General features: G+C 42.3%; 1 non-coding gene and 1 pseudogene across 1 annotated transcript; both read right to left on the bottom strand.

The window, feature by feature from the left end:
• Positions 1 to 379: 379 nt before the first annotated feature.
• On the bottom strand, positions 380 to 569 carry LOC138668087 (U2 spliceosomal RNA). The gene has a single exon (XR_011319076.1). It is a non-coding gene; the product is annotated as a U2 spliceosomal RNA (small nuclear RNA).
• An 11,425-nt stretch (positions 570 to 11,994) lies between these two features.
• On the bottom strand, positions 11,995 to 12,198 carry LOC138668183 (U2 spliceosomal RNA; annotated as a pseudogene).
• Positions 12,199 to 12,690: the final 492 nt, after the last annotated feature.

Raw genomic sequence — 12,690 nt, 5'->3', positions numbered from 1 at the left:
ACTCGTAGGATACTTCAATTTAAACACTTAATACTGACAGACAGCAGGGGCCTAATTTTGTAGATGGCACAATATATTAGCAACACTGTTACAAAGGCCTCATTCGGGCCTACATCTTAACACACCTGTTGCAACCAGCAAAGACTGATTGATTGATTGATTGATTGCATATTGGATGCAATACAATGCTTGACATACATAGGTGAAAGCAAGGCACAGAAAATGTTGCAAATGGTCCAGTGAAATTTAGCAACATGCTACATTTGGCATCTGAAATGTGCTTCTTTGACCCTGAAAAGAAGTCTCATAAAGGGTTAAATGACAACTTGCTGTGCTGATTTCAATTCAATTCAATCTGTTTTTGGAAACCGGATCAGAGAAGGGGTGCACTGTTCCCGGAGATACTGCAATAACGGGTCAATGCGTGGAGTGGACAGAGCAAGCTCCATTTCCAGCTCCCTGTTCTAAAAATCCATTTAATATATGGTCCCTAAATAGGGGACGTATCAGATATTAAACTGATAAGAACAGATTTTTTTTTTAACCATTCAGGTTAGTTTTAAAGCAATCTGTAAGAATTTCCAATACTTACTTGCTAAAAACGTCTCATCATCATGGCCATATATATTTTTTTTAATAATAAAGCAACCTTATTTAGCAGAAGAAAGATAATCTTATTACACTCATAAGATACAAGACTCCAAAAAAATCACTGATATTTCACAATATAACGCCACTTTTGGAACTTCCATATTCCCTCAGCATCTGTTCCACCACCGCCTCTACAATCTAACTTATATACTAAGAACAACCTAGAAAGAATAATCTTGACACATTCATTTACAGTAATTACTTTCCTTTTAAACACATAAAGATTCCTCACATCCCACAAACTCTCCAACACACAAGCCATAATTAACCATAACACTCTCTGTTTCACCCATCCACAAGCACCAATCCCAAACATAGCCACAAGCCAATCCACAAAAGTCACTCCAGCCAAACACTTACACAATCCTCCCACACACTTCCACACATTATACGCAAACCCACAGTTCCACATCACATGCATAACCATCTCACATCCACCACATCCATCTCTTGGACACACATCTGATCTGATCAAATCTCTCTTTTGTACATCTCTCACTGGAAGGATATTATGGAGCGCCATCCACACTACATCCTTCTGCTTGTTTGACATCCCAAACGTGTCCACCATCCTCCATGCATCTGCAACCTCATTCCCTCTTAAACCAACTATATCACACTCGACCTCACTTGCATAGATTTTCCTATATACACTCCTAACCATTCTAAACTCATTCATCGGCACACTCAACAAATCATGCTTCCTAACAAACTTCTCAATCACTTCATACCACACTGGACACTTAAAAGAAACAGGCACTCTTGCATCCCTCTTTCTCCAACATAAACCATACAACATCCAACCAGCAGAATAACTTGCCATACATGCACCCTTATTACCTTTACTTAGCAGAACCACAACTGTCTTAATATAATGGAGTCCTAAAAAAAATCTCAATATTAAGAAAATCCAACCCACCATGCTGGCAGGCCTTATAAAGGCTATCCCTCTTCAGCTTCTCCATCTTGCTACACCAGAAAAAAGTAAAAATAAGTTTCTCTACTCTCTTAACTTTCCTATAGGGAGATGGAAAAATTGTAGCCACAAAAAGCAGAATAGGCAAAAACCACAGCTTTGATAATTAAAACTTTGCCACGCAAAGAAAGCTCTTTCATCCTCCAAAAATTCAGCTTTCGCTCAACATGCATGCCACACTCATCCCAACTCTCATTCCCTTTCAGATCATCATTAAAGAATACCCCTAAAATCTTAATTGCACCCTCTTCATACTTAACTCCATCCATGCGAATACTATCATCCCCAAAACACTTGAAACTACACTTATTCCAATTGACCCTAAACCCAGACGCACCACAGAAAAAATCCAGAAGCAGCCTCACCCTACTCATTGATGCCATACTTTCACTCACAATCACCACATCATCCATATAGCCTAACACCTTCACATGCTTACCACCACTCCCGGGCACTAACAGTCCTCTCATCATTTTCTCACGTCTCACTAAACACAACAAAGGCTCAATCACGCATACAAACAAGACAGGGGACATAGGACACCCCTGTCTAACTCCTGACTTAATCAACACCTTCTCACTTAGCCAGCCATTCACTAAGAACTCACTTGACACACAATCATACAAAGACCTAACAGCATTGAGAAAAACCCTAGGAAACCCAAAATTCTCCAAAACTTGAAACAAAAACACATGAGAAACTCTATCGAAAGCCTTTTCGAAATCAATCGCTAGAGCCATGCACTTCTGCTTTTTTACTTTACAGTCACCAAGCATATCCCTTAACAACAGTAAATTATCACTCATACTCCTACCAGGCACAGCACACACTTGGTCATCCTCCACCACACACCCAATCACCTCACGCATACGATTTGCTAACAACTTACTATAGACCTTGTAATCAGCATTAAGCAATGTTATGGGTCTCCAATTTTCCAAATGCTTTCTCTCACCCTTCTTAAAAACAAGTACCACTACACCTTCTTTCATAGACTTACACAAAACACCATTCATCCACATATACCTACAAACCTCAGTCAAATCACCACCCAAAAACTCCCAAGCTTTCACATACAGTTCCACAGGCAGCCCATCATTCCCAGGCGTCTTATTCTTTTTAGCACTCATAACCACTTTCTTCACCTCATCCAGGATAACGTCATCACATAAAATATCACACTCATCTGAGCCAAGTCTCTTATCCACACCATTCAATACATGTGACACAAGCCCAGAATCAATCCATTTCTCATCATACAACTTACTATAAAACTCATTCACACCTTTCAAAACATTCTTCCCAGTTACACAAGATCCGTCTTCACCAACTATTTCACTCAAATCCAACTTCCTTCCATTCATTTTTTTGAAAAAATACCTCGTGCACTTTTCGTTTTTTTCTAAATGCTCTATTTTGGTTCGGTAAATTATTTCTTTACCTTTTTCATCTATAAGACATTTTAACTCATTCCTTGCAACCACAAGCTGATCAGACATATCCATCCCACTTGCAACACACCCACATAACCAGTCAATCTTTCTGCTTAAATCATTAAATCTATTACGATATCTGGCAGCTTTCCTGTAGCCCCATTTTTTAAAGAAATTTTTCATCTGCAACTTCACCCAATCCCACCACTCAAGCACACTATCAAAATCATACTTACGCCACCTCCAACTTGCATACCTTCTCTCCAACTCATTCATCACCTCTTCATCCTCCAACAACCTCAAATTCAACTTCCACACCCCTCCCCCATACACTATGTCCCCATTCGCACTCAACACTCCACGCAGGCATTCATGATCAGAAAAAGGAACCCTATGTTGAGCAAAACCTGAACAAAACATATTTTTAGAAAACAACATCCTATCTATTCTAGATGTAATATTACCTCGGTCAGCATAATATGTTGGCGGTGGTGGAGTGCCATACCCAAAAATTGCAGCATCTGAGAAAGAAAAATCAAAGATTAGTTGGGACAACTTTTTCCCTGTAATGTCCACATTTCCTTCTGTGGCACAATTGAAATCACCAACGAAAACAGTAGGTATTTTCCCTGGAAGAAAAAAACTCAATTTCTCAAGAAGAGCAAGTCGCTCTTCTTTTTTTGTAGAACAGTATAAATTAATAATTCTAACCTTCCACCCCCTATAACTTAAAAAAACAATAATACACCGACCCACCTCCACAACCGTATAACTATCAATGGTAATATTTTTGTTACCAACTAAAATTCCCACCCCATCATTTTTATTAGAACTTGATCCCGACCAGACATGCTGGCCATATGGCCAGTCTTTATCCCCTGGAGATTCAAAAATCCCGCATTCTTGTAGGCAGTAGACATCTGCACTTAGACTCTTAAGATAGTCCAGAACAGTAGTTCTACGGGTGACAGATCTAATTTGCCTAACATTAAGGGACACAATGTCCCAACCAGAATGATGCGGCATAAAAGGGGAATCCCTCAAAACCTACGAAAAGAAAAAAAAAACAATGTTCAGCCCATATCAAGCACGTCAAAGTTATTGGCACTTGGCGGGATGCCAAAAGTCACCTCTTCAGGAGAAAAGACATCTGGCGGGTAAACCCGAGAACCCACCGGACTATCACACACAGGAGCAACAGAGGGACACTCAGTCCTAGGCTTCTTCCTGGAAACACAAGGTTCTTCCTCATCAGAGGACCTGGCAGCAGACAAGTCTCCTTGGCCACCACCTTCAGGTTCCTCCGAGGCAGTTTCACTCCAAGATATAGCTGGGGATTTCGACAAATCCATTTCCCCCTCTCCAAGGACACCAGACTGGAGAGGGAGAGGTGACTCCACTTCCAAAATTTTCATGCCAAAACCATCTGACCCACGAGGCTGGACTTGGGCGTCCTCAAGTATGTCCTCAAGTATGTCCTCAATCTCCGAGTTGTCCTCTTCCTCACTGGAAGCGACTGCCTCCCCGATATCTGCTAGGGGGCTCAATGGAGTTTCAGCAACAATAGTTGGAGTAGCAGGCCTGACCGCGGTCACTTGTGCAAAGGACCTAGGTGTGATTCTGCCCCGACACTCCCGAAGGACATGTCCATCCTCACCACAAGCATCACACTTTACCTGGTTCTTGCAGTCTCTCGCCATGTGACCGGTCTCGTTGCACCTCCTGCAGGTTGGCTGATTACTGCAGGACTCTTGGATGTGGCCATAAGTACTACACCTTCTACACAAGAAAGGAGCATCAGGAAAATACAAAAAGCAAGTATCTCTTCCAATTGAAAAGTTCATAGGCGGATAGTGAATACCCCCTGGTCCCTGGGGGTCCACCGCAAACCTGACAAAGTACTTGTATTTACCCGTCCACAAGCCCTCCTCGTTATTGATCCTGTGAGAAAACTGCACAAAGACACAATGCCTCCTCAGGAAAGCAGTAATACTATCCTGGGAGCAAAAAGGATTGTGCATGAACACAACCACTGGGACATCCCCCTTAGAATAAAGAACGGTGAAAATAAGTCCATCTGAAAGGGTGCTCTCTTTAAAGCCAGTCAAGGTTCTGAAGAGGTTTTGGCAAGCAGCCATAGTAGAAAGAACCAGCACGTACCTTCCATCTTTCCTAAATTCTTGCAGGCAAACAATATCCGTCTTTTTTACCTTCAGGGCATCATAGAAGATGGCATTCACCAGGTAGGACAGGAAGAAGTGTCCCTTCTTTTCTTCAGCGACCTCAATTCGGAATCCATTCTTGACCCGGGGGTCCCCGGTCCCAGCAAATTTCAGCTTGACTCCCATAGTCACGCCTCAAGGATCGCTTTCCCGTTTCTTCCTCACTATCCCCCTATAGCAGCATCTGGCTTAAGCCACCGAAGTGGCGATGCCAGAAGGCCGAGGGACAGCACTCAAAGAACCTCCTAGACAGACTTTTTTTTTTTTCCCTCAGATGGGAAGTTCCACAGTCAGGTATCCAAAACTATATGGAACTCAACTCCCAAAACAGCATGCCACATACTCAATGTAACCGCCATTCTCATCATCATTGGAAAGCACAACAAAATGTATTGTTAACAACCAAAAAAACCTCAAGATACATTAACAAAATGTTTCCACTTTTTAGTTTTCCAAATTCCCTCTGCATCCACCTCCCCTATCCTCCTCTGATCACACACAAAGCAAAAATACAATTTTCCCAAAATAATTCTTATACAATTTTTAACCTCAATATCCTTCCTTTTAAACACATACATATTCCTCACATCCCACAAAACCTCTTTTATACATGCCATCATTAACCACAATACTCTCTCCTTTTCCCCACACATACCCAATCCAAACATAAAAAGCTCAAAAGACAACAGATTCACCTCACACAGCTCCTTACACAACCGACCCAGACCTGCAATCACACTTCTAGCGTACTGACAATTCCAAAACAAATGCACCACGCTCTCACTCCCACCACATCCACTCCTCGGACACTTCTCACTCCTCACTAAACCCCGATTTTTCTGAAACTCCCTCACCGGTAACAGCCCATGCAATGACTGCCATACAATCTCACTCTGCCTGTTTGTCATACCATTCATACGTACCTTCTTCCATACTTTCTGCACATCATCCCCTCTTACCATTTTAAGATCTGGCAAGGATAGCCTGTAAACTCGTCCAATGTCACATTCCATCTCTCTACACTCAATCATCTTATATACAGCTTTCTTCTTTTCTAACAATCTCACATCCACATCACAGAGTTCATACTTCACTAAAAATTTGTAAACCCACACATACCACACAGGAACCTCAAAAGCCACTGGGCTCCTAAGATCTCTTTCACGCCATTTCAAACGAAACAAGAAATTTCCAAACAAAAACCTACACATACATGCATACTTCCCATCCATCCTAATCACACCTAATACAAACACCATAATATTCACGCCAAAAAATACATTCAAATTTGGGAAACCCAGTCCCCCCTTATCCAAACTCTTCATAACAATTTCTCTCCTTGCACGCTCCATACATGAACCCCCCCCAAAAAAAAAAAACCCTATTTAATCTTCTAATACACATGTAGCTTGGTGGAAAAACCATCGCAACATACAAAAAAATAGGTAACACAACACTCTTAATAACTAAAATTTTACCAAAAAACGTAAGATCCCTCAAATTCCAAAAATTTAACTTACGCTCCACTCTCTCTCTCACATCCACCCAGCTTTCCTCTCCATCCAATTTCTCCGAAAATTTCACGCCCAAAACCTTTATCGGTCCACTCACCACATTCACTCCAGCATCATCGCTCAGACTCCTCCCCCCAAAATTCTTACACTCACTCTTCTCCCAATTCACTTTAAAAGCTGAAGCTCCACAAAAAATAGAAACCAACAACTTCATACGCCGTACCGAACACTCTGAATCACACAACACACACACATCATCCATATAACCACTCATCTTCCACTCTCTCCCCCCACCCCCGGTACTTGCACACCCTGAATCACCTTATCTTTTCTCAACAGACATAACAATGGCTCAATTGCACAAATAAATACGATAGGGGACAAAGGGCACCCCTGCCGAACACCCGAAAACACATTTACTCTCCTCCCCACATTTCCATTTAACAACACACAACTATAAATATTCTTATACAAACTTCTCACTCTCTCAACAAATTCAGAAGGAAATCCCATCCTCACCAACACACTAAACAAAAAACCATGCGCCAACCTATCATACGCCTTCTCAAAATCCAAACTCAACACATACACCCCCTTCTTACGATTCATGCAGTCCCACAAACAATCTCTCAACATACACAAACTTCCATGTATTCGTCTTCCAGGCACCGCACAACGTTGCTCCTCACCCACCACACTCCCAACCACGCCACGCATCCTGTTGGCCAAAAGCTTCGCATAAATTTTATAATCACAATTTAGCAATGTGATCGGCCTCCAGTTTTTAAGATTTTTCAAATCACCCTTTTTTGGCAATAACACAACCACCCCTGCACGCATACCATTTGCCACCTCTGCATTCGCCCACATATACTTACATACATCCACAAAATCCTTTCCAATCACATCCCACATCACACGATAAAATTCCACCGGTAGACCATCCTCCCCCGGTGTTTTATTCAACGCCATACTACACACCACCTTCCATACTTCTTCACCTGTCACATCACCCATCAAACTTTCCCTTTCTATCTTATTTAAATTACTTTCCAAAACACTCAGCACCTCACTCTCCAAACCTTGATCCCTCCATTTCACAGCATACAAATCATCATAAAACTTTGCCACATCCTCACACAAGTCCACACCACTCACTTCATTTCCATCCATCCCATTCAAAACACTCATACTCTGTCTCTTCCCAAAAACTTTTTTAAAGAAAAAACGGGAACACTTCTCATTCTTCTCCAAATTCTCTATCTTGGCCCTGTACACAATACTCCTCCCTCTTTCTAACAAAAAATCATTCACTTCTTTTTTCACTTTCACTAAATCTTCACTCACATCCATCCCTCCGGCCCTCAACTTATGCAACTTTTTTAAAAAAACTCTTGGTTTTCCATTTAACCCAGTCCCACCATTCACACACACTTCTGAAATCACTCCTGCACCCACACCAATCTGCATAAATTCTTTTATACTCCTCTCTCACACCCCCTCCTTCCAGCAAACTCACATTCAACTTCCACAGACCTTTCCCAGCCACCTCATTAACATGCAAATCCAATTCACACTTCATACACACATGATCCGAAAAAACCACACTCTCCTGTGCATAACTAACAGGAATCAGATTTTTTGAAACAAAACAATAATCCAGTCTAGACACCACCCTCCCACTATCAGAAAAAAACGTATTTAACAACGGAGCTATCTTGCATGCACACTGCATATCCTTTAAACCAAAATCACTCACCATATCCATTAACGCTTTCCCTGCCACATCCACATTCACACTTCCCACATCACAGTTCATATCACCCACTATCACAACAGGTACTCTCCCTGGAATAAAAAACTTAATTTTTTCAAATAAAACTTTACGCTCCTGTTTTTCCACAGGCGCATATACATTAATAACACAAAAACGCACATTTCTAAACTCAAAATTAGCCAACACACACCTTCCAACCTCAATCACCATATAGTTACACAAACTCACATCATTTCCCTTCACCAAAAAACCCACACCATCATTTTTATTACAGGCACTCCCTGACCACAAAGACGCACCATGAGGCCATTCACTACCCTTCACATCATCCACAATCCCACACTCCTGCAAACAAAAAATTCCTGCTTTTTGCGTTGCAAAAAAATCCAAAATGGCCGCCCGCCGCAACCTACTTTTAAAGACCCTCACATTTTGTGATATAATTACAAAACCCATAACATACACAGAAACAAAAATACTAAAAAAAACAACCTACAAAAAGGACATTAAACAACTTACATGAAAAACATAAAAAAGCAAAAAACATTTTTAAGGCAAATACTATGTACAAAAACACCTAGCTACTGAAATAATAGCACATAACTAAGCAGTGTCGCCACTGTCCTCCTCCACCATCTGCGCCGAACAGCTTTCAGAGCCGCTGACCTCCATACACTCCTCCACACGTGTCTTCTTCCGCCCAACCCTCCTCTGAGGCGCTCCTGCTTCTGGAACCTCAAAGTCAAAACTTTCCCCACCACCCTCCCTGGGACACTTTCGACCTCCAGGCTCCTCTTGTGAGGAAAAAGCACCAATGTTTCTTGGGTCAGACTCAGGAATCACAGATTCAGCCACCTCCTCCGCCCCAGAAGTATCAAAATCCATCAACACACCCAACTCCTCTGCTTTGGTAACTGGAACCTCCTTTTTTTACTTATTTTTATTAGCCATAGCACGCTCTTCCTGCTTTGCGGCTCTCCAAAATAACTTGTCCTCCAGCTCCTCCTTCCTCCTTTCAGCCTCCTTGTCCTCCTGCCTTCTATCCCGCCGTCTCTCAATCATAGAGGGCGGAATTACCTCAGCGCTCTGCTGCGCAGAAGCCTTGCTTTCCTCCCGCTTCCTCTCCTCTTCCCGTTTCTTTACCTCCTCCTCTCTCTTTTTCTCCTCCTCCTACCTCCGCTCCTCACGCTTTTTTTCTTCCTCCTCCCGCCTCTCCTCCTCTCTAGTTGGCCTCCTTGGCCCACCATATGGACAGTCCTTATACAGGTGCCCTGTATTACCACACTAGTCACACTCACGTGGCATTGGACACTGAGCCGCCATATGGCCCTCTTGTTTACAGTTGCGGCAAACCATACTCTTCTCACAGGTGCTCTGTAAGTGCCCAAATTGGAAACACTTCCTACAGTACAGAGGCTGCCCTGCATATGTCAGAAAGCCCCTTTGACCTGCTACTGAAAAGTTCGCCGGGCGATGGGCGAAACCTCCCAAACAACTTGGGTCTCTCCTCAGTTTCACACGAAACACGTATTTGCAGTTAAAGATGCCAAAACAATTTCTTTGCTTCTCTCCACCCTTCACATATTCGCAGTACCGAGCCAGGAACTGCTCCAGCAGACTTACTTCAGTATACGGGTTATACACAGTAACAGTCACAACTTTTTCCATGAGCCCAAACAGAGGCTCCACCCACACTCCCTCCAGGCATGGATCACCATCATGACTTCTGAGCCACTCAAAGACAGTTAAACAACAAGGCTCACTCACAAAGGTAACATCATATATACCTTGATTACGAAATTCGTTGACGCTGAAAATGTCAGTCCGATGAGCTCCAGCCTTTTCCTCCAGCAGGTCACGAACCACGTACACCACATTGTTTCTGGCACTACCTTCCACGACCACACGAATAGTATTCTTAATGAACATCTTCAATCTTCAATCTTCTCTGCCGGTACAAATACCGCAGTAGCAAATTAGCAGCACGCTGCCAGGAAACACTCGCACCCCCTGACCGCGACACAAGATTGCAGCCAAAAGGCCGAGAAGCGATGGCCTTCTCAAATGGCAGTTCTGGTGTGTGTGGGGGTGTGTGTGGGGTGTTTGGGGTTTTGTGGGGGTGTGTTCAAGCTGGGCCCAATGCGTTTTTTAAAATCTGCATAACTCCGCCTAATCTGCATAACTCCGCCTATTTGAACACACCCTCCATCCCTTTTGCGCTCAAGAGTGCAACTATTAGTGCAAATATGCAAATTGCTTCTTGTGAGAAAAAGAGGACTTCAACTCTATAGCAGCAAGCACCTGTTGTAAGTAGCGATCCTACAAGTCACAATCAACTCATTAACGAGTCGTGCAATATGACTTAGGATTAAAGCCAAATCAGTATCTCAATTCGCAGACACGGTGTTTGGGGCTCTTGGCCCTCGTCAGTGCGAAGCAAGAGAACTGATTTGGCTAGGTGAGAGTCACTGGACTGGGGTCTAAGGGGTAACGTTTCTCCTGTTGGAGAGTGACATACCAGCTGACTTGTCAAGGTAAGGAGGCCTATTCAAGAAACAGGCAGAGCGAGAGTGTAATTCAAAAACCAGACAGGCTAGCTGTTGTCTTCCCAGCTCTCCTGAAGCTGGACACAGACCCCCCCCTACCATGTGGTCTGCTGCTGTTACAGCAGCAGACTGAAGACGGCACCATTTTACTCTGCCTTAGATAGGCCCAGAGCCCATTGTGACACGTGAGAGTTCCGGAGTCAATGGCTAAAGGCCCCATTGTGACAGCAGGTGAAGGTTCCGTGCACAGATTCTATCTACTGCAGGCAGCGCACCTGATTGGTCAAAAGCATTAGAATACTACTCACACAGTACAAGACAAGATAGACAAGACTAGCATATTCAAGATCCTCACAGACCCCATTTTTCCTTTTTTATTTAAATACATATCATACACCACATAATTAAAAGTCCGTGGTCCACAAGAGGGAGCCAATGTTTTACAAAGGAATTCATGCATGCGGTCACAAATGTAGTGTGTATGGCCGAACTACTCGTAGGATACTTCAATTTAAACACTTAATACTCACAGACAGCAGGGGCCTAATTTTGTAGATGGCACAATATATTAGCAACACTGTTACAAAGGCCTCATTCGGGCCTACATCTTAACACACCTGTTGCAACCAGCAAAGACTGATTGATTGATTGATTGATTGATTGCATATTGGATGCAATACAGTGCTTGACATACATAGGTGAAAGCAAGGCACAGAAAATGTTGCAAATGGTCCAGTGAAATTGAGCAAATTGCTACATTTGCCACCTGAAACGTGCTTCTTTGACCCTGAAAAGAATTCTCATAAAGGGTTAAACGACAACTTGCTGTGCTGATTTCAATTCAATTCAATCTGTTTTTGGAAACCGGATCAGAGAAGGGGTGCACTGTTCCCGGAGATACTGCAATAACGGGTCAATGGGTTGAGTGGACAGAGCAAGCTCCATTTCCAGCTCCCTGTTCTAAAAATCCATTTAATATATGGTCCCCAAATAGAGGACGTATCAGATATTAAACTGATAAGAACAGATTTTTTTTTTTTCTTTTCGCTTTCCACTCAGATTTCTAATTGAAATGTTTTATGTCTTCCATATTTCATAGGATTAAGACCAAAACCAAGAAATCATCATCGTGAACAAGAGATAAGTAAGAACTCACAAAAAAACATTAAGACCGGCATATTATACATTAAGAATCTTATTCCATTTTTTCTGTCTCCACCTTCGATCTGCTTCCTGTACACCTCCATCTTTCCTATCCTTCCAATAATATGTAAATAAATAACTAAGACCAAGCTGGATACAATCATTTACAGATAATACGGTCCTCTTATACAATAAAATATTCCTACATTTCCATAAAGACATTTTAATCACAGATATTATTAACCAAACAATTTTAAAATCAATATTTCTTATCCCAATCCCATAAAATACCAGGTTAAAATCTAAAGTCCTAAGGCCGCTTAAAACACCAACCAAAATACTGATCTTCCTCCATACTTATTGTGCAAAATCGCAATTCCAAAAGATATGTAAACATGTCTCATCCTCTATACATCCATATCTCGGAC

The sequence above is a fragment of the Ranitomeya imitator genome, chromosome 2 (genome assembly GCF_032444005.1).
Source record: "Ranitomeya imitator isolate aRanImi1 chromosome 2, aRanImi1.pri, whole genome shotgun sequence".
In the NCBI taxonomy this organism is placed as follows: Eukaryota; Metazoa; Chordata; class Amphibia; order Anura; family Dendrobatidae; genus Ranitomeya; species Ranitomeya imitator.
This window is presented reverse-complemented; position numbering and strand designations above follow the sequence as displayed.